General features: G+C 43.0%; 1 protein-coding gene across 4 annotated transcripts in view; it reads left to right on the top strand.

Annotated features, from left to right (window-relative positions):
- Window positions 1–20,360, top strand: part of LOC136876152 (monocarboxylate transporter 14) — a 204,432-nt gene that overhangs the window by 75,768 nt on the left and 108,304 nt on the right. The window contains exon 1 of one of the 4 annotated variants that reach the window (XM_067149867.2): window positions 5,069–5,159. The exons of the other annotated variants lie outside the window; for them this stretch is intronic. The gene's annotated coding sequence lies outside the window, so the exon portion shown is untranslated. Of the gene's footprint in view, window positions 1–5,068; window positions 5,160–20,360 lie in introns of those variants that run through there. 4 annotated transcript variants of the gene reach the window in all.

Below are 20,360 nucleotides of genomic sequence, written 5' to 3'. Positions count from 1 at the left end.
CATAAGACCTATCTGTGTCGGTGGGACGTGAAGCGAATAGCGAAAGCTGTCATAAAGTTATTGTATTTACTGCATAATTTAATTATTAAGAAGTTCATTCTTAGTTATTGAAATCTAACACATGTATCAATGTTATTGAATGAATAATTTAGTTATTAAGAATTGTATGTATTGTTATTTAGATCGAAGACTTGTATCAATGTAATTTATTAAGTACTTTAAAGATTTTTAGATTTACTGTAATTGAGGTTTACTACCCTGTTGTAAAACGGCAATTAAATAAATAAATAATTAAATGGTAAGGGTAAAAATAATAGAACTTATCTTTAATTTTTTTTATATGTTGCCGTGTAAATTCGCTGGCGCATCGTCTAGGAATGCAGCGAGAGTGGCCTCGAAAGTAGTTGTATTTATATCCATGACACGACGTGATGATGATCGCCATCGAGTGGTGCAACTTGCCCTACATAGAGAGCCAGAGGTGTCCTAGAGATGACAATCACATATTTTTCACTGTGCATCGGCTGCTGCCATAAATAAGGTCTACAGAATAGTGAAAGGACTGCAAACATACCTTCAGTTTCGCAACATAAAATGTTGTGTTCAACGTTCTGTCTACAAGCCTCTGTGAATTAACTATAGTCCTATTAAAACAACGTGCGTGTTCTGACAGCTAGCAGCACGTGGCGCCGAGAATAGGAGTGGGAGTGCTGTGTTGCCACATGCTCCGGCTGGAGTTACTACATCACAATCAACCCTTCACGTTCTACGCTAGGCGCTGCGGAAAATAATATCCATGTACGGGAATCGTGAGAATGTTAGAATAACACATCGTTGATCTTATTCCAAGGTAGCTCAGCAGTAATTTTACCAGCTCAAATATCGTAACACTGCTCATTCCCCTCCCTCATAGGCTTTTATCAGTCTATCTCCGGAGGATGGATTTCGTTTCTAGGTAGATTTCAGCAGCAGAATGGCACTTTGACTGTCCTGCTCAACATTGAGTCATATCCAGGTGAGGACGAGATAAATATCTTTTTTGTATATATCCGTCGGGCCCTATCACAGGCGCTTAATTACTGTAGCTCGAGATCTTTAACGCTGCTGCTGTTCTTTCTACGGTTTTGTCAACGTCTATCAGTGGGCTTCGATTTTCCCTTTCAGCCTCACAATATTCCTGTAAGACATGTACCATATCGCGAGCTTGACCAAGAATAACTAAGCCATGCGTCCACATTACGCTTGCCTTTTATCGAGGTGAAGATTTCTTGGCCACAGTCGTCGTTTAGCGGCGCTCGAACGGGTTGCGACATTTTGCAGTTCAGTAAATAGCAACGTGTTAAAAATTATGCTACTACGCTATTACCAGACATGTGCTACGGTACACTAATTGGCAACGTGGAACTCGGACCGACCTCCTCTCGGACCCTTACGACAGAGGGGGTAGGAAAAGGGAGAGCGTGTCTTTAGCTGGGATTGGCTTAAACGGGAGGCGTGTGCTGGTTACCGTAGTATCTGCCACCTCTTACTACCACGCTGGAAGCTGTCAGAACACGCACGCTGTTTTAATAGCACTATAAGCGCCCCTAGAATGTTGGTTCTCTCTTACCTTGTAACAATTATGTAATCAGTGTAACAATCGCCTTTTAGGTCTTCCTATGTGACTTTAACTCGCCATAATGTCTGAGTCAGGTGACCTACTCTCGTCCTTCGGCGGAGTTCTCAGGGCGCTCACTGCGAAATCGTGCCTGTAGCGCCCTCATCTTGCATATCTGTCCTACCCATTATTGAGATCATAAAACACTTAGCGTTAAGCTTATTTCCGGTGATGTTTTACGGGGAGAAACGGGATAGTTACACTTTACCTAGGTGAGGATTAAACCAATATAGTATTTGGTGTGATTAATCTGTGGAATAGATTCCCATTTGCTCCTACACTTCATTCTAAAAAAAAAAAAAATAATAATAATAATAATAATATCTTCTACTAATTATAAAGAACTACAACTGGAATTTATGAGGGTTTATTTATGGACCCCGCAAAGTGTTTGTCACTTCGACACGAGAGGGTGAGTGGTTCAGACAGTTTACCTTTTTGAGCCCCCAGATGATGGGTTCGATTATGGCTCTGTCAGATGGTATTTGAAGGTGTTCGAATAAACTAGTCTCGGGTCTGTAGATTAACCCGATCTTCAGCATCTCAGAAATCTGTAAAGGTAGTTTATAAAATTTAAAACCATGACACAATATGTTCGTAAGCTGCCGATTTGACTTAACAGTGTAGAATTCTTGCACTGAACTTAATTGATAAGAGAACAACAACATTGATTGAGGCAAAGGCAACGAAAAATAATTGAACAAAATTAATACACATTGGACAAAGTGCTATACATTTGACACATAGCAGCAAGTAGCAAGTCCATGTGACTCTTTACTTCTCCAGCAAAGACAACCTTGGCGGCCTTTTTCAAGTGGTCATTCTGGGGCATTTAAGGGCCATCAAATAATTCTTGTACACCTCTACACCGAAGATTTCTTAAGCAGATTTATCCTATTCCTTTAATACCCTGTACTCAGTAAGAAGGAAATGAGGTCTCAAATAATATTAACTTTACATCGTTCTGTTTTTAGGCAGTCTGTGTTTTACAGGAGCGAGAGCTAGGTGGAATCAGAACATACTTCTGTCAAAAAGTGGAAGTAACAGCTTTGAAATTAGCAAGAATGATTTTTGGTACAAATAGGTGGGAACAATGACAGAAGGGCATTTGCAGTGGAGAAAAGGTAGGGACGAACTCTTCGGATGCAATTTTGTATATGAACAGATTCTGATGGTGGGGTCATGTGCGAGAAAAGGATACGTTAGCTGAGAGATTAATGGACTGTCATTGAAGGTAAGAGAAGCAAAGGATGCCAACGACGAGGTTGGTTAAACTCTGTTTATAATTATATCATGGTAAGAAGTGGAGAACGAGTTGAGGCTACAGACTTGGTTTCAAATAGAAGATTGTGAAACTAGAGACTTGCAGACTGAACGATGAAAGACATAGGCTACTAATCTATAATGAAAATGTATGTATGTAATGTATGTATGTATGTATGTATGTATGTATGTATGTATGTATGTAATACAGGACGTGATTTCTGGGAAAGGCAGGGGTAGACTATTGAGAGCGCATTGTGTATAAATGGGCCGCCCAAGAAAGGTCACAGCAGCTGCTGAAAGGGAGTTGCATCGGCACGCAACACGAAGTGCGTTCACCTCAAAGTTCGATAAGCTAGTAAGGTACTGGGCCATACTTCTTCTCTTAATATAGTCTTTATCATCGCCCCAGTAACTTTCACTGGTTTTGCGATAGAGGACACAGACCCATCAAGTGTGCAATGTCTCTATTTACATTATGCATTTTATAATTATTTAATATCGCTAACATTCGCGAAAATAAAATCTTATTTTCTCTCACTTTACTGTGATTTTTTTTCCTTTGAAGTCTCTGATCCATGCTTTACGAAACTTGTTTAGACTCAACTTCGCAATCTTGATCACCTTGCCAATTGGCACATCCTTCTTGTTTTTGAATTTGTTTTATTTGTCTTCCCAATAAAACTTAATTCAGTACTAATACACCATCACACAAACTGAGTTACTAATTTAACGTTAAGCGCTCAACAGTAAGCTGTTAACGTAACAACGGTACCAGATGTTAAATACGCAATAATTGCATAATACCGGGCGAGTTGGCCGTGCGATTAGGGGCGCGCGGCTATGAGCTTGAATCCGGGAGATAGTGGGTTCGAATCGCACTGTCGGCAGCCCTGAAGTTGGTTTTCCGTGGTTTCCCCATTTTCTCACCAGGCAAATCCTGGGGCTGTACCTAAATTAAGGCCACGGCCGCTTCCTTCCAACTCCTAGGCCCTTCCTACCCGTCGTCTCCATAAGACCTATCTGTGGCGGTGCGACGTAAAGCCACTAGCAAAGAAAAACTGCATAATAACGTGAGCAATGTTGCCGACATAAGATTTTTTCTCGGTGACAGAACTCATTAAACCCATTATTTAGTACAAAATTAAAATAAATGTATGGAAAAAAAACCGAATTCGGAACATTCCGCATGGCTTTTATCAAAAAACCAAACCCCATGGCGAAACAGCCCCGAAGATCCATGGTCTACCCAGCGATCGCTGCTCAGCCCGAAGGCTTGCAGATTACGAGGTGTCGTGTGGTCAACATGACGGATCCCCTCGGCCGTTATCCTTGGGTTTCTAGACCGGGGCCGCTATCTCACCGTCAGATAGCTCCTCAATTGTAATCACTTAGGCTGAGTGGACCTCGAACCAGCCCTCAGATACAGGTAAAAATTTTCGACCTGGCCGGGAATCGAACCCGGGGCCTCCGGTTAAGAGGAAGGCACGCTACCCCTACACTGCGGGTACGGCTTTTATCCAGGGCGTGTAAAATTTTGCTCAGATTCTGGGAAGTCCCAGAAAATTCGGTACGTAAGGCAACCCTGATAGAGCAAGTGTACGCCGGTCTGAGTTGCTCACGCGGTTGAGGCGCTGGCCTTCTGACCCCAACTTGGCAGGTTCTATCCTGGCTTAGACCAGTGGTATTTGAAGGTGCTGAAATGTCATGCCCGTGTCGGTAGATTTACTGGCACGTAGAAGAACTCATGTGGGACTAAATTCCGGCACTTCGGCTTTCTCAGTTCTGCAGTGAAGACTGTAGACTTCGTTCCTCGCTTTTGAAGACCTTTTAGCGCCCGCTGGCCAGATAGTGTGCGTTATATTTCACGTGCAAGAACTGACGTATTTTGTAACAGGTCCCTTACCTCGTATATCCAATGACATAATCTCTCTAATGGGTGATGAAATTAATCTCTCGTGTCTCGTTTCTCTTCTGATGAAGGCACATGCTGTGTCGTCTGATCTTGCTGACTTATCTTGTTTCCCCTCCCCCTCCCTATCGTGACCCTTGAAATACGTGAGATCAAGGTGCATTTTCTGGGAGACATTACTCTCGCTCCTCACGAGTGGTTATCAGTTACACGTGAGAGAAGTGTGCTGTGAGAGGCTGCAAGACATTCCACTGATCGTGTTTTACTTTCTATCGCAATAGAGAATGGAAATTTCCATAGCTTCAGCACCTGTATGGTTTATGCAAGGTAAGTTGCTAATCAACTTCACTGTACATGTCGCATACTACGCGTTATTCCAAGAAATTCTTCATGCATTGTCTTATACAATCAAACTTATCTTGTGAGCTGAGTTCACAGCAGAGCCTCACGAACGACAGTTCTAAGCTTCCCTGAAGTCTACTTGGAATCACATCGTTACTAAACAGCGGTTGTTATTGCCTGCGGCACGCTCGCTCTTATGCATGGAAGTTCACACTAGAACGAATATATAATGCAATATAGTGCGGGAGATAATGGGTTCGTATCCCTGAAGATTGTTTTCCGTAGTTTCCCATTTTCACACCAGTTAAATGCTGGGGCTATACGTTAATTAAAGGCCACAGCCGCTTCCTTTTCGCCGGCCCCGTAGTGTAGGGGTAGCGTGCCTGACTCTCGCCCGGAGGCCCCTGGTTCGATTCCCGGTCAGGTCAGGGATTTTCCCTCGACCTGAGGGCTGGTTCGAGGTTCACTCAGCCTATGTGATTAGAATTGAGGAGCTATCTGACGGTGAGATAGCGCCCCCGGTCTTGAAATCTTAGAATAACGACCGAGAGGATGCGTCGTGCTGACCGTACGGCCCCTCGTAATCTGCAGGCCTTGGGGCTGAGCAGCGGTCGCTGGACAGGCCAAAGCCCTTTCAAGGGCCTTAAGTGTCGTGTGGAGGGGGGGTCCGCCTCTTTATCACTCCTAGCCTTTTCCTGCGCCATAAGACCTTTCTGTGTCGGTGCGACGTAAAGCCAATTGGAATAATAATAATAATAATAATAATAATAATAATAATAATAATAATAATAATAATAATAATAATAATAATAATAATAATAATAATAATCCTGAACTTTTCTGTTACTTGGGGCCAGCACTACGCATTGATTAACTCCAGTTTAACGGCAGACTGCTTTTCCGAACTCCAACCTTACGAGATGGAATGTGTTACTGTGCCGGGCTGAGTGGCTCAGACTGTTGAGGCGCTGGCCTTCTGACCCCAACTTGGTAGGTTTGACCCTGGCTCAGTCCGGTGGTATTTGAAGGTGCTCAAATACGACAGCCACGTGTCGGTAGATTTACTGTCACGTGAAAGAACTCCCGAGGGACTAAATTCCCGCACCTCGGCGTAAAATAAATAACATTATTATTTACATGTTACTGTGTTGGCTGATAAGTCGTTTTCTGTGTACATGGACAGAGGTGTATTGAGACTATCACAAACCCGGGGTTCTCTGAACCAAAAGCAGACCAGTCAGCCACGCAGTCAAACGCCTTGTTTTTAATTTTAGACTAATGCGTGGTGATTCTGAAATTTCCTTTTCTTCCAGCGAAGGAGTATAATTATTATTATAAAATACTACTACTACTACTACTACTACTACTAATAATAATAATAATAATAATAATAATAATAATAATAATAATAATAATAATAATTTAGTCACGTTTGTAAATCTTACTACACTGTACGAATACACAGTGGGATGGGGATCGGACTGTTGCTGCAATAACATGTCCTGTTTACTTAACAGCATTCCACTGTCATTCAGATGTTTGGGAGGCGTTAGTGCTAGTTTAAGGATACGACTGCGCGAATGTTGCTCTGTATGGAATGTAGTGTTTACAACTCGTGGTTAAACGTGTGGGTTGAGGTAAGCATGTGGGGAAGCAGTTGTCGAATGAAGACACTTGTGCACTAAAATTGCTTCAGGAAGGTTACTCGCAGAGGTTGGTCGTCAGAATACTAGGGGTTGCTCAGGATACGATTTGGTTTATGTAGAAACTGGAAGTGTTCACAGGCGCCCCGGTAAGGGCCATCAAAGGAAAACGCCCCCAAGGCAGTACTGTATCGTTTTGTGCTTCTACATGCTCTCCGACACCGCCAAGTTACAGCACGGGCACTACAGGTGGACGGACCTACAGCAGGCTTGTGGAGAAGGAATATTAGTGACCAAAAAGGAAACTAGTTTCGAGAAGCCATTTTAAGATCCCGACGACCCGGCCATGTATTTGCACTTGTCAGACGACATTGTGACAGGAGACTGCAGGTTGCTAGAGATTTGCCCTGGCAAGTAAGACACTGGCGTCCTGTGCTGTTCTCAGATACATCCACAGTAGTTTTATATCGTTCAGATGGTTGTCTGCGAATCTGGAGAAGACGTGCGGAGCGATGTCATCGGACAGCTGTTCAAACTGCCGTTGCTTGTGGAAGTATCTATTATGGTGTGGGCAGGCGTAAGTCTTGACACGAAACCGATCCCCTCATCATTCACAATAGTTCCTTAACTGCTCGACGGTGCTTTGAGGAGACCTTAGTGCCGTATGTTATTTCTCGCGTGAGGAAACTTGGAGAAAACGATGCATGCATGACGATGCTATAGCGCATGATGCAAAGATGTTCGGAGATTCCTGTGAGAGCACAAATTTAAAGGAATAGAGTGGCCATCCGGACATCGATCCGAGTCTAGGGCTAACCGGAGCAACGCATCCGAGCGAGAAATCCACCACTCCAAATACTGCAAGTTCTTGAAGACGCCCTTGAAAGAACAGTGACGTCTGCCTCAACTGAACGTGGGGCGCTTTGTCAACATTGTGAAGCTGTTACCCATGCGAGGCGTATTAGCTAATTCTCTACCCTTTATAGGAAAAAATTGAAAAGAAAATTGCAAACGCCTTTTTCATTTTAATATCTATAAATGGATCTAGTTTGCAGTAAAAAAACTGTTAGAAAATACAATGTTAGATTTCAAAAATAAATGTAGAACATTCCATCCCTTTAAGACGACACTGAATTGGTCACAATCCGAATAATCTATCTCTTCATCACTAATTGAGCCAAAGAATGCTATGAATTCGTTTCGAGCCACTGGTTCTAATTTTTATCGCCAAAACCTCGGCGTGCAATGCTGGAAACACGAAGATAAGAACTTTGATTTTATGCTACCTCCCAGAACCACACATGACATCTAGATAATTTGCATATCATTCGAAAGCCAAATGTTAAGTAGAAGTTACAGTAGAATTAGAATATATAAGAAACCCTTATAACTCTTGAAATTTCACAAGATGTCACGAGCAAATTGTTTGTAATACAGCGAATGGTAACGGACTGCGATTCCAAAGTTTCAAATGTATCCCATATACTTTTATACATTTACTGCCTTGCTCCATGGCTAAATGGTTAGCATGCTCGCCTTTGGTCACAGGGGTCCCGGGTTCGATTCCCGGCGGGGTCGGAAATTTTAACCATAATTGGTTAATTCCCCTGCCTCAGCGGCTGGGTGTATGTGTCGTTTTCATCATCATTTCATTCTCATCACGATGCGCAGGTCGCCTACGGGAGTCAAATCGAAAGACCTGCATCTGGCGAGCCGAACTTATCCTCGGACACTCCCGGCGCTAAAAGCCATACGCCATTTCATTTTTACCTGCACCAGACCTCTCCGGAGGGCACACGCTATTATTATTATTATTATTATTATTATTATTATTATTATTATTATTATTATTGTCACTCCACAACGTCTGTTCCTCAGATCATTTCATTCATAGACAGATCAGCTTTGAATATAAGAACAATAACAATAAAGTTCTATTTTAAAAGCATAGATGTTGGTATAGATGCCACCCCCGGAGTCCCGGGTTAGATTCCCGCCTCTGCCACGAAATTTGAAAAGTGGTTCGAGGGCTGGAACGGGGTCCACTCGGCCTCGGGAGATCAACTCAATAGAAGGTGGGCGGGGGGAGACTATTCCCTCCTCAGCCATCCTCGAAGTGGTTTTCCATGGTTTCCCACTTCTCCTCCAGGCAAATGCCGGGATGGTAACTAACTTAAGGCCACCGCCGCTTCCTTCCCTCTTCCTTGTATATCCCTTCCAATCTTCCCATTTCCCACAAGGCCCGTGTTCAGCACAGCAAGTGAGGCCGCCTGGGCAAGGTACCAAATGTCTCACGCTCCAGGACACTGCCCTTGAGGCGGCAGAGGTGGGATCCGTCGCTGAGTCAGAGTGAAAATCTAACCCTGAAGGGCAAACGGATTAAGAAAGAAAGAATTAGTATAGACTTATCTTTGCGAGTTGACCCTTAATGGAGGGCAAAATAACCCAATGACATCGTTGCTGGCTTATCCCCAAGGTAACCGCGGTTCGAACTCTGGTCATTGCTTGTAGAATATTGTTAAATGAAAAGCCACTTCGTTGTGTTTTGAATTCCATGTAATAGTGGGGGTCCGTGACGATGACAAATATATCAACAGTCACGTAGAACTACTTTGCTCGATTGCAAGGTGGATTTTTGTAAATATCGAGCGACTGTCATACACATGTTATGTTCGTGTAAAAGGCTTGCGTAACCTGTTACCAGACGAACTTACATCGAATGTTAGCTTGAGGATAGTGCCGTGCACCTCGATAACAGACATTACGTAATGAACCCAAGGTCAATTAGAGAGCCAACGTATTTATAAATTTGCTATAAACATTATCTCTGATCTTAAAAAAACAGCATTGCTCAGGCTGGGATTCATAAGGGATGTGAACAAATTAAAATATTGAACGCTGATAGGGCAAATTGTTAGCTTTCACGGTAGAGATACTGTAGATAGATAGATAGATAGATAGATAGACTTAATCCAGACTTGGTGGAGGAATGTTACTGCCTCGATCTCTGAAGACTGGTTTCAAGTAAACTATCTTGAAGAGGCGAGATAATTCTACCCAGTACTAGGAATGTGCCATATGCCATGTGTACGAAATTCGCCGTTTTACAATTGAACTATTCTACTGCGGTGAGTGTGAGGAAGGCCTGAGGAAAAAGTCCAACTAAGGAATCCAGCTGTCGCTGAAGGATATTCTTCAAACATCTAACGACTCGTAATCCTGCAGTTACCCAGTTCTGAAGGCATACTTCAGACAGAAACATAACCCGGCTTTTAGTGGAATATGCTGGTTAGCCCTGTGCTCAATCGCCTTATCCCCAGGAATTAAGCTGGTACTCATTTCCAGTATAGACTGAGATAGCGTAAGAGCCAAGTGCTTCGCCAGAAGTGGAAATGTAGTTTCTACATTTCTCAACCTGCAGGGACTCGATCCTCTCTCCTTTCGAGTATGCCATTACCACACCGGTTAGACAGCTTCCCTTCTTTAAATAAGCACTCATCAAAATTGATCAATTTCATGAGAGTAATTCTAGGCTGCCAGGGAAAACGAGTATAAAGTCAGAAAATGTTCAAATTAAGGTAAGTCCACGGTCTGCCCAACTCGGCGGGTTCGATCCTGGCTCAGTCCGGTGGTATTTGAAGGTGCTCAAATACGACAGCCTCATGTCGGTAGATTTACTGGCACGTAAAAGAACTCCTGCCGGACTAAATTCCGGCACCTCGGCGTCTCGGAAAACCGTAAAAGTAGTTAGTGGGACGTGTAAATCACTAACATTATTATTGTTATTATTATTATTATTATTATTATTATTATTATTATTATTATTATTATTATTAGCCTCCGTGGCTCAGGCGGCAGCGCGCCGGGCTCTCATCGCTGGATACCGTGGTTAAAATTCCGGTCACTCCATGTGAGATTTGTGCTGGACAAAGCGGAGGCAAGGCAGGTTTTTCTCCGGGCACTCCGGTTTTCCCTGTCATCTTTTATTCCAGCAACACTCTCCATTTACATTTCATTTCATCTATCAGTCATTTAGCATTGCCCCAGAGGAGTGAGACAGGCTTCGGCAGCCGGCACAATACCTATCCTCGCCGCTAGATGGGGGCTTCATTCATTCATTCATTCATTCATTCATTCCATTCGATTCCTGACTCGGTCGAATGACTGGAAACAGGCTGTATTATTATTATTATTATTATTATTATTATTATTATTATTATTATTATTATTATTATTATTATTATTATTATTAAGTCCACGGTCTTAAGTCAGAACTAAAACTATATGTATAGCATTTCATTTTGTCCTAACAGTACAAGTAAATATGTTAATATCTATTTAGAGGGAAACGAGTAAAAGCCATTTTCTGACGTGTTTTCCTTGGCAGCCTAGAATAACATGATGAAACCACGAGTTGTATTTGATAAGACTGTTTACTGAGAGATATGTTTAATAAACAATATTAATAAAATGAAAATAACGCACGTATTTTATACAGGGTGGAACAATAAGGCCATGGCTCATTCCTCACAGGTAGAAGAAGAAAATATGATATATGAACATGAGTCCAGAAATGCTTTATTTCCATTATAAAACTTACTTTCTACAACTCTACATAGATAGATTTGGGCAAAAGCATATCGTTAGTTTATTACTGAATCATGTTTTATATTGCGCGAAAGAGTGCAGCGCGTGGAAACGCACTTCTTTTAGTTAACTTTCGAAAATAGGAACCACTTTACAGTCTAATGAGTAACGGATATTAATTATCGTGTCTCGACCTACATTCGTTTTCTGGCCAACAACTGATTAGGCAGAGAGAAATGCCTTCAAGGCTGATGACGACCAATTGATACTTTCTTTCGTACAAAATACAAGGTATGAGAACCAGGCGGGAGGCAGCGTGGTTTGGATCACGGTCGCGTAGTTTTCAGCTTGCATTCGGGAGATAGTGGATTCGAACCCCATTGTCGGCAGCCTGAGGATGGTTGTCAGCGCTTTCCCATTTTCACACCAGGCAAATTCTGGGGATCTACCTTCATTAAGGTCTTCACGGTCGCTTCCATTCCACTCCCAGCACTTTACTATCCCATCATCGCCATAAAAACCCTTCTGTGTCGGTGCGACGTAATTAACAACCAACAATAGCATCAACATACAGATACCGAACTAATTGGGTAGGCGGTTTGGATCACGCAACTGTGGGTTCGAACTCGGCTGTTGGCAGCCCTAAAGACGGGTTTCCGTGGTTCCCGATTTTCACACAACGTAAATGCTGGGGCTGTACCTCAATTGAGACCATGGTCTCTTCCTTCTCAGTCCTATCCCATAGTCATCATAATACCTGTCTGTTTTGGAGCGAGATAAAACAAATATTTAAAAAACTCATCCAGTAGATATCCAACAAAAATCGAAAACAATCTCATAGAAACCCTCCTAGTCCTAAATTACGTTTTGTGGCTTAGATTGGAAGAACGAAAAGTGTACGGAAAAATGACAAATGTGCAGAATAAAGACGACGTAGACTTGCCTCCATCTCCTGTTTCCTCTTCGCAGTTCCTCTCCATCAGTCATAGACTGTAAGTAAATACACTGTAATGCCGTTCACTTAATGACTGATCGATACAATAGAATCATCATTAAATCAAATTCCTGTAGTGATCTACGTTAAACTTCTTTTTCTTCTTCCTAATCGGCATTCGGTCCGAGGGACCATGCTAGTTGCTCTGTCGAAACATTAGGAGAATGTGGGATTCTAACACTTCGCACCATGGCATAGGGGCCTATCATGGCGAGTTTCTCTACTGGATGGTAGGCCACGGTGAAGGGAGATGGTGACGATTGAGAATGGTTTAGACAAAACTAGCAGGCTGAACGATTCACAAGTTGAGGCTGACCTCGATTTAAAAAGAAAAAAGCTATTTGTTAGGGGCATCTACCAAGAAAGATCGTTTGCCCCTACTTGCACAATATGTGAGGAATCTGCGTGTATTTTGTAAATGGCGGAAGTGTAAAGTGTTGAATGTGAGGAAAGGAATGTTCAGGAGGACACAAACACACAGTCCCCAGGCCAGGGACATTAATCATTTACAATTAAAAACCCCTGAATTGAACCCGGGGCCGCCGGGTGACAGGAGGACGCGTTGCCCCCTACACCGCGGGGCCAGACTGACCTCTATTAAAATCTGGACTACTTGACTGTATATTTTGGCATCGGAAATTAAAAGGCAGGGAACTGATGTTGGTAGGGGAAAGTGCAATTTTGTGAGCGCTTGGTAGAAAGTTTCTTGCTGTTGTATTTTCTTCTTCTTCTTCTTCTCCTTAATCTGTTTACCCTCCAGGGTCGGTTTTTCCCTCGGACTCAGCGAAGGATCCCACCTCTACCGCCTCAAGGGCAGTGTCCTGGAGCTTGAGTTTGGGTCGGGGATACAACTGAGGAGAATGACCAGTACCTCGCCCAGGCGGCCTCACCTGCTTTGCTGAACAGGGGCCTTGCAGGGGGATGGAAAGATTGGAAGGGATAGACAAGGAAGAGGGAAGGAAGCGGCCGTGGCCTTAAGTTAGGTACCATCCCGGCATTTGCCTGGAGGAGAAGTGGGAAACCACGGAAAACCACTTCCAGGATAGCTGAGGTGGGAATAGAACCCACCTCTACTCAGTTGATCTCCCGAGGCAGAGTGGACCCCGTTCCAGCCCTCGTACCACTTTTAAAGTTTCGTGGCAGAGCCGGGAATCGAACCCGGACCTCCGGCGGTGGCAGCTAATCACGCTAACCACTACACCACAGAGGCGGACTGTTGTATTTTCTACAAGCCAATATTAGGTCGTTAAGATCTGCAACCTCACCGGGATCTGATGGACAGATGGGCGATCCAATAACATTAATTCTCTATAAACGGCTTGGATAGCATGCATGTCCGAGCGTCATCCTAATGTGTGATATATCTTCGGATAAGAGATAAAGACCGAAGCCATTGTTTACGTGGGATGCTAGGTTGAATGCTTCGTAGTGTTTACCTTTCGTACGTGGGAAATATTCCACTCGTTTCTCCAGTCCAGTCTTCGTGTGCTTCATTTGCCGTTGTTCGGTGGAAGTTTGTATTCGTCAGTTGTATTCCTTGAAACAGGCCTTGCAATATTCCTTTGCTAACTCATCCACCATTTCGTTACTTAAAAATGCCAGCATAATTTTTGGTCCAGAATAAACGGATTGCCATTCGACTGTGTTGCTTCGAAAATTTTATTTCTGTTATATAAAGTAAAACTTGTTCGAAGTTGGTGCTTACTCAAGGCGAAATGGTTGTGTACATTTACATCTTATCTAAGATCTTGTTAAACCCACGAAACTATTTGTCACATGTCCCAGTCAGAATTGCTCCTCACCACCACCACCACCACAACTTATGAATTCGCAAATGTATGGAGAGCACTTCACAGCAGGGGAATGTATATGTATCAAAAGTAAACGATTAGCAATGACATTTTTGAATACAGCATTACCATTTATGAAAAAGAAAATTATTCAGCAGAAGTCACTATCGATCATACCCAGCGAGTTAGCTACATGGTTAGTATCAAGTAACTGACCTTGCGTTCAGGAGATAGCGAGTTCGAACCCCGCTGTTGGCAGACCTGAAGATGGTCTTCTATTGTATTCCATTTTCACACCAGTCGAATGCTGGGGATGTTGCTTTCTTCCCAATCCTATCCCTTACTTATCACATCGCCGTGGCAAGACCTGCCTGTGTCGGTGCGACGTTAAAAAAAAAAAAAAAAAAAAAAAAAACCACTATAGATTTGACATTTTTGGCACGGCAGCCTTGTACCGTGCGAAACGAAACAAAGTGGATATTGGAATAAATGATCTTGCACCGAGCTCGATAGCTGCAGTCGCTTAAGTGCGGCCAGTGTCCGGTAATCGGGAGATAGTGGGTTCGAGCCCCACTGTCGGCACCCCGGAAGATGGTTTTCCGTGGTTTCCCATTTTCACACCAGGCAAATGCCGGGGCTGTACCTTAAGGCCACGGCCGCTTCCTTCCTCTTCCTGGGCCTTTCCTATCCAATCGTCGCAATAAGACCTATCTGTGTCGGTGCGACTTAAAGCAAATAGCAAAAGAAAAACACTTGCATTACTTTCTCAGAAGGAATCACAGTTAACTCAGTTACTCCATTCATGGTCGGATATCCCCATTCGCCAGACTGACTAGCTCAGATGGCAGATCTCTGGCTTTCTGAGCCCAAGTTAAGCAGTTCGATTCCGTCTCAGTTCAGCTGTATTTGGAACTATGGGAAAATGAAAAGTGGAACACCAGAAAGTTAATAAATAATTCCTTTTAATGAGCGCCATTCTGTCTTGATTTTCTAGTTTTACCATTGAATATAATACAGAAATATATTTGACACGCCATAGAATAAATATACAGACTCATTACTCCCATCTTTTCTACCCTGGTCTGCCTCTAATTGTATAGCCATCTGTCTTCCTGGCCTATGAAATTACGCGGTATGACTCAGCCGATCTCTGCCCTAGTTACACGATTTTATCCTTATTTCACAGGCGGTGATATTGGATGGACATCTTGGAAGGAAACTGCATCCCTTATTTCCATCCTTGTTGACCTTACCATGGGTCAACGCATCTTGTGGAAATTTCTCAGAGAATTCAAGTAGTCCTTACTCTACCACTTACAGAAGTTTTCTACCATTTTGACATAAATATGGCTTAGAGCTGCGGGTCATCAGAAAATTTGTGTAATGAAGTAGTGTCGTGTAACAAAATATGTGATGCAAGTGTAACCTAGCAACCGTGTGCGGACTGTAAGTAGACCTACGGGTGGGTGGATGGATGGCCAGACAGTGTTACCTAGGCACCGTTCAGACTATTTCTTATGGCTGGCGGTCATCTGAAATTAGCAACCGTTAATGGATGGCCATGACCGAGAGACATAGGACATATTTATGATTTATGATCATTTGATTTTTTCCATAAGGAAATTTGACACCATTTGTGTCCCAATTTGTGTACTTCTGTTAAGTATTGATCTCTAGTTTGGTTCTTGTAAATCTGCCTTCTACAAGAAAGTGTGCTAGTGTAAGGAGTCTTCTTTGTATACCGGGCGAGTTGGCCGTGCGCGTAGAGGCGCGCGGCTGTGAGCTTGCATCCGGGAGATAGTAGGTTCGAATCCCACTATCGGCAGCCCGTAGTTTCCCATTTTCACACCAGGCAAATGCTGGGGCTGTTCCTTAAGGCCACGGCCGCTTCCTTCCAACTCCTAGGCCTTTCCTATCCCATCGTCGCCATAAGACCTATCTGTGTCGGTGCGCCTAGCAAAAAAAAAAAAAAAAAAATCTTTGTATACCATAGGTCTGGAGTTCAAGACGAGTTTTATATTCGCAAGAGTTGTAAAAGCCTTTCTTCATCTAAACCCCATCGTCCAAGGACGTTGCCAAAACATTGCTTGGTCAGTCAACCATTCTTTCCTACAATCCTCCGGTTTATGTCTTGTCTTGTCTCGGATTTATGTCCCGTCTTGTCTCGAATTTCTATTTCTACTATAGGGCCTAGAAATATAGGAGTCTCCGTGGCTCAGGCGGCAGCGCGTCGGCCTCTCACCGCTGGGTACCGTGGTTCAAATCCCGGTCACTCCATGTGAGATTTGTGCTGGACAAGGCGGAGGCGGGACAGGTGTTTCTTCGGGTACTCCGGTTTTCCCTGTCATCTTTCATTCCAGCAACACACTCCATTCTCATTTCATAGCATCTATCAGTCATTAATAAATCACTTTGGGAGTGGCGACCCCATCGTACTAATAGCCTATATCTGCTTCATTCATTCCATCCCTAACCCGGTCAATGACTGGAAAACAGGTTGTAGGTTTTCATTTTCAGAAGGTAATATAAAGATAGCATTTATATTTTACACATCACAGAAGAAATATATAGGCTCGTTGCGCCACATTATCGATAATACTGTCCGGCTCCGTGGCTAAATGGTTAGCATGCTGGCCTTTGGTCACAGGAGTCCCGGGTTCGATTCCCGGCAGGGTCGGGAATTTTAACCATAATTGGTTAATTTCGCTGGCACGGGGGCTGGGTGTATGTGTCGTCTTCATCATCATTTCCTCATCACGACGCGCAGGCTGCCTAAGGGCGTCAAATTGAAAGACCTGCACCTGGCGAGCTGAACATATCCTCGGACACTCCCGGCAGTAAAAGCCATACGCCATTTAATTTCATCGATAATACTGTGTGTTATGATTCGAAAAAGGTCTTATATTACCGTACCGTATGTTGTTATTAACAAATACATCGCAATTGAGAAATATCCCGGTGGCAATGATCACTTTCAGTAGTGTAATAATAAAGAAAGGTTAATACGTAATTATCAAAAAATAACAACAACAGTACAACAAGCAATTCCACAGAAAGAAAATATTACAAGGAATAGGCCTACTACTAGTTTAACATTCACCGAGCTCGATAGCTGCAGTCGCTTAAGTGCGGCCAGTATTCAGTATTCGGGAGATAGTAGGTTCGAACCCCACTATCGGCAGCCCGTAGTTTCCCATTTTCACACCAGGCAAATGCTGGGGCTGTACCTTAATTAAGGCCACGGCCGCTTCCTTCCCACTCCTAGCCCTTTCCTCTCCCATCGTCGCCGTAAGACCTATCTGTGTCGGTGCGACGTAAAGCCCCTAGCAAAAAAAAAAAAAAAAAACAAAAAAAACGAAGGAAATGTTCATATAATGTCTAAATGTACAACTGGATTTGGATGTAGTGTTTAGAATGAATTTTAGGACTCTAGAGGGTACAACTCTGTGAACTGTTAACAAGAAAGAATAAATTTGGCAATCTCTGCTTTAACATGGCTGAAAAATGCTGCGTCTGCTTCCCCCAATGATAGCCTCTCGGATCCAGTTACTGTTGTTTTTCGCGAGATTAAACTGCCTGCTGGTGGTTCCCCTAAACCGGTATGACGTACCTTTAACTCGTTCTAGCCGGGACGAGACACGCCCATACTGATATCAGCACGAGATGAGTAGTTTCCTCGGTCGTCATAGAAACGACTCTTGAGGACGTTATCTGTACGACCTTACTATTGATTGGCAGACATGGCGATCCTCCAGAGGCTGGGCACCGATAACAGATTATAGCTCCATTTCGCCAACCAGTCAAGCAACAAGATGTAGAACAAACTTGCTCTGCCACATGTGACCCATATGAACACCACATATCTAAATTGGGGCACTCACGTAGAAAGTGTAATTAGTTATTACTAAGGGCCGGTATTATAATAGAGGCTTAAACTGTTGGTTCAGTTTAAACTTCGGTATATCTGTTAGTCGTGTATTATAAAACTTAATCTTAAGTTTAACTAGAGATTAATTTTACTGCCCCTCATCTCCCGTTTAAACTGAAGTAAGAATACATAACCTTGCAAAATGGCAGAATGAATGGATCTCGGAGATATTTTTGAGGTGTTTGAAGAAATACTAAACGATGACAAAGAAATGGTTCAAATTATTGAACGACCACGGGCACTACGAGTTTTCCGAGCAAGCGGACGTCACTTTCATATATGGAATGAAAAATAGTTTTTAAATCGGTTTAGGCTTACAAAACACTGTCATAACCCTAGGAGTTGGAAGGAAGCGGCCGTGGCCTTAATTAAGGTACAGCCCCAGCATTTGAACCTACTATCTCCCGGATGCAAGCTCACAGCCGCGCACCCTGCGCGCACCTCTACGCGCACGGCCAACTCGCCCGGTACCTTCGTTTCTTGCGTAGCAAAATTTATGTGTATCATGTCTATAAAACTACGTTAATTCAATCTAACTATGTGTGACAACAATTTTGTAGATGTTATTTCCCACGAAAAGAACAGCAAATTGATTTTAAGTGAGAGTAACAACAGAATGGTTGAAGCTAATGACGTAATACGAGCTTGTTTACTTTACTCGGGTGACCGGTTGTGTAACTCTGTTGATTAACCGCTCTGAGTTGCGGGATCGGAACACTCAGATTTATTAGCATATTGTGACTTACTTTCAAGACAAACTCACGGTATTCCGGCGTAAAAGACCGCCAGTACTTCGAGGAAACTGAACACTGTTCACGTTCTTAGTGCTACCAGAATAATTGACCTTAGTGACTCTTCATGAGATGAAAACTTAAAACTGAAATCCGTCTTATCTACTGGTCAACGGAGTTACAGTATACATTTGATGGTTACTGACACTGAACCTCGTGTCACATACTGTAGCTAGTTGGCTGCTTAATAAGAGTCGTGTAGCTGCAAGTTTCATTCGGGAGATGTTAGGTTCGGCACTCCTGAAAGCGGTTTTCGGTGGTTTCCAACTTATATACCAAGCGAATTCTGGAGCTGTACCTGATTTAAGACCACGGCCGCTTCCTTCCTGGTTCAAGCCCCTTCCTATCCCACCTTCGCCGAAAACTTACCCAAGTCGGTGCTACGTTAAACCGCTTCCAAAACCAAAAAACATCGTACGATGTTTTTACTGAAAGAATTCATTAAAGAGCGAATGTTCGTCTTGGATTTTTCAGCATACTTCTTATAAAATTGAGAAAATATAAGAACGTTAATACCATTTCTTAAATTTTCGTGTGAACTTAACCCGTGGAGTTCTTTTATTTAGCTGGGCTGAGTGGGTCAGACGGTTGAGGTACTGGCCTTCCGACACCAACTTGGTAGGTTCGATCCGGCTCAGTTCGGTGGTATTTGAAGCTGCTCAGGATATGTCAGCCTCGTGTCGGTAGATTTACTGGCACGTAAAAGACTTCCTGCGGGACTAAATTCCGGCACGTTGGCTCTCCGAAAACCGTAATAGTAGTTAGTGGGACGTAAAGCCAATACTATATTATTATTATTATTAGTAGTAGTAGTAGTAGTAGTAGTAGTGTTTTATTTCTGTCTTAATGTGTTATTTGCAGATGCACCCGTTTTTCCGCAAAGCGCGAAAATTTTGTGAAGTTTTACAAATTTGGCTCAAATTGCGAAATCATTGAAGAAATTAAGCGGAATCTCTTTTCGATCCACGAAGCATAACGAAAGGTAGAAAATGATGCTCTCATCTAATAAAGTCAACTCCCATCCTGCGAGGGAATTCAACATCAGAATATCTTGAACCATACAGTGTTTAGGGATCTAGTTTGCAGGTCACGTTACTGATGTGATTGCCATTCTTCTTCCCCTGAAGTCAGATTATGGCTATTTTGTGGAAGCTACAGTGAAGGTTTTATGGATCCCAGTCAGTAATGCTGCCAGTAAGAGATAATTTTCAATGTATATCTGACAGGAGAACAGCTTTGACTGCCAGTAAAATGGAAACTCGTGGTATCTCTGTCTTTTACAGACTGATGTGTAAATTATGCATGTAGGCTAGGCCCTATTTATGAAAGTGGCAGGATTATTTCTTTTTTCCCAAACATCCATGCTTTGATATTTATAATATACTATCATATATATAATATATTAGGTTTTATTACAAATATATGGGGCGAGTTGGGCGAGCGGTTAGGGCGG

This window comes from Anabrus simplex, chromosome 6, assembly GCF_040414725.1.
Source record: "Anabrus simplex isolate iqAnaSimp1 chromosome 6, ASM4041472v1, whole genome shotgun sequence".
In the NCBI taxonomy this organism is placed as follows: domain Eukaryota; kingdom Metazoa; phylum Arthropoda; class Insecta; order Orthoptera; family Tettigoniidae; genus Anabrus; species Anabrus simplex.
The sequence above is the reverse complement of the archived record's forward strand: the minus strand, read 5'-3'. Positions and strand labels throughout refer to the sequence as shown.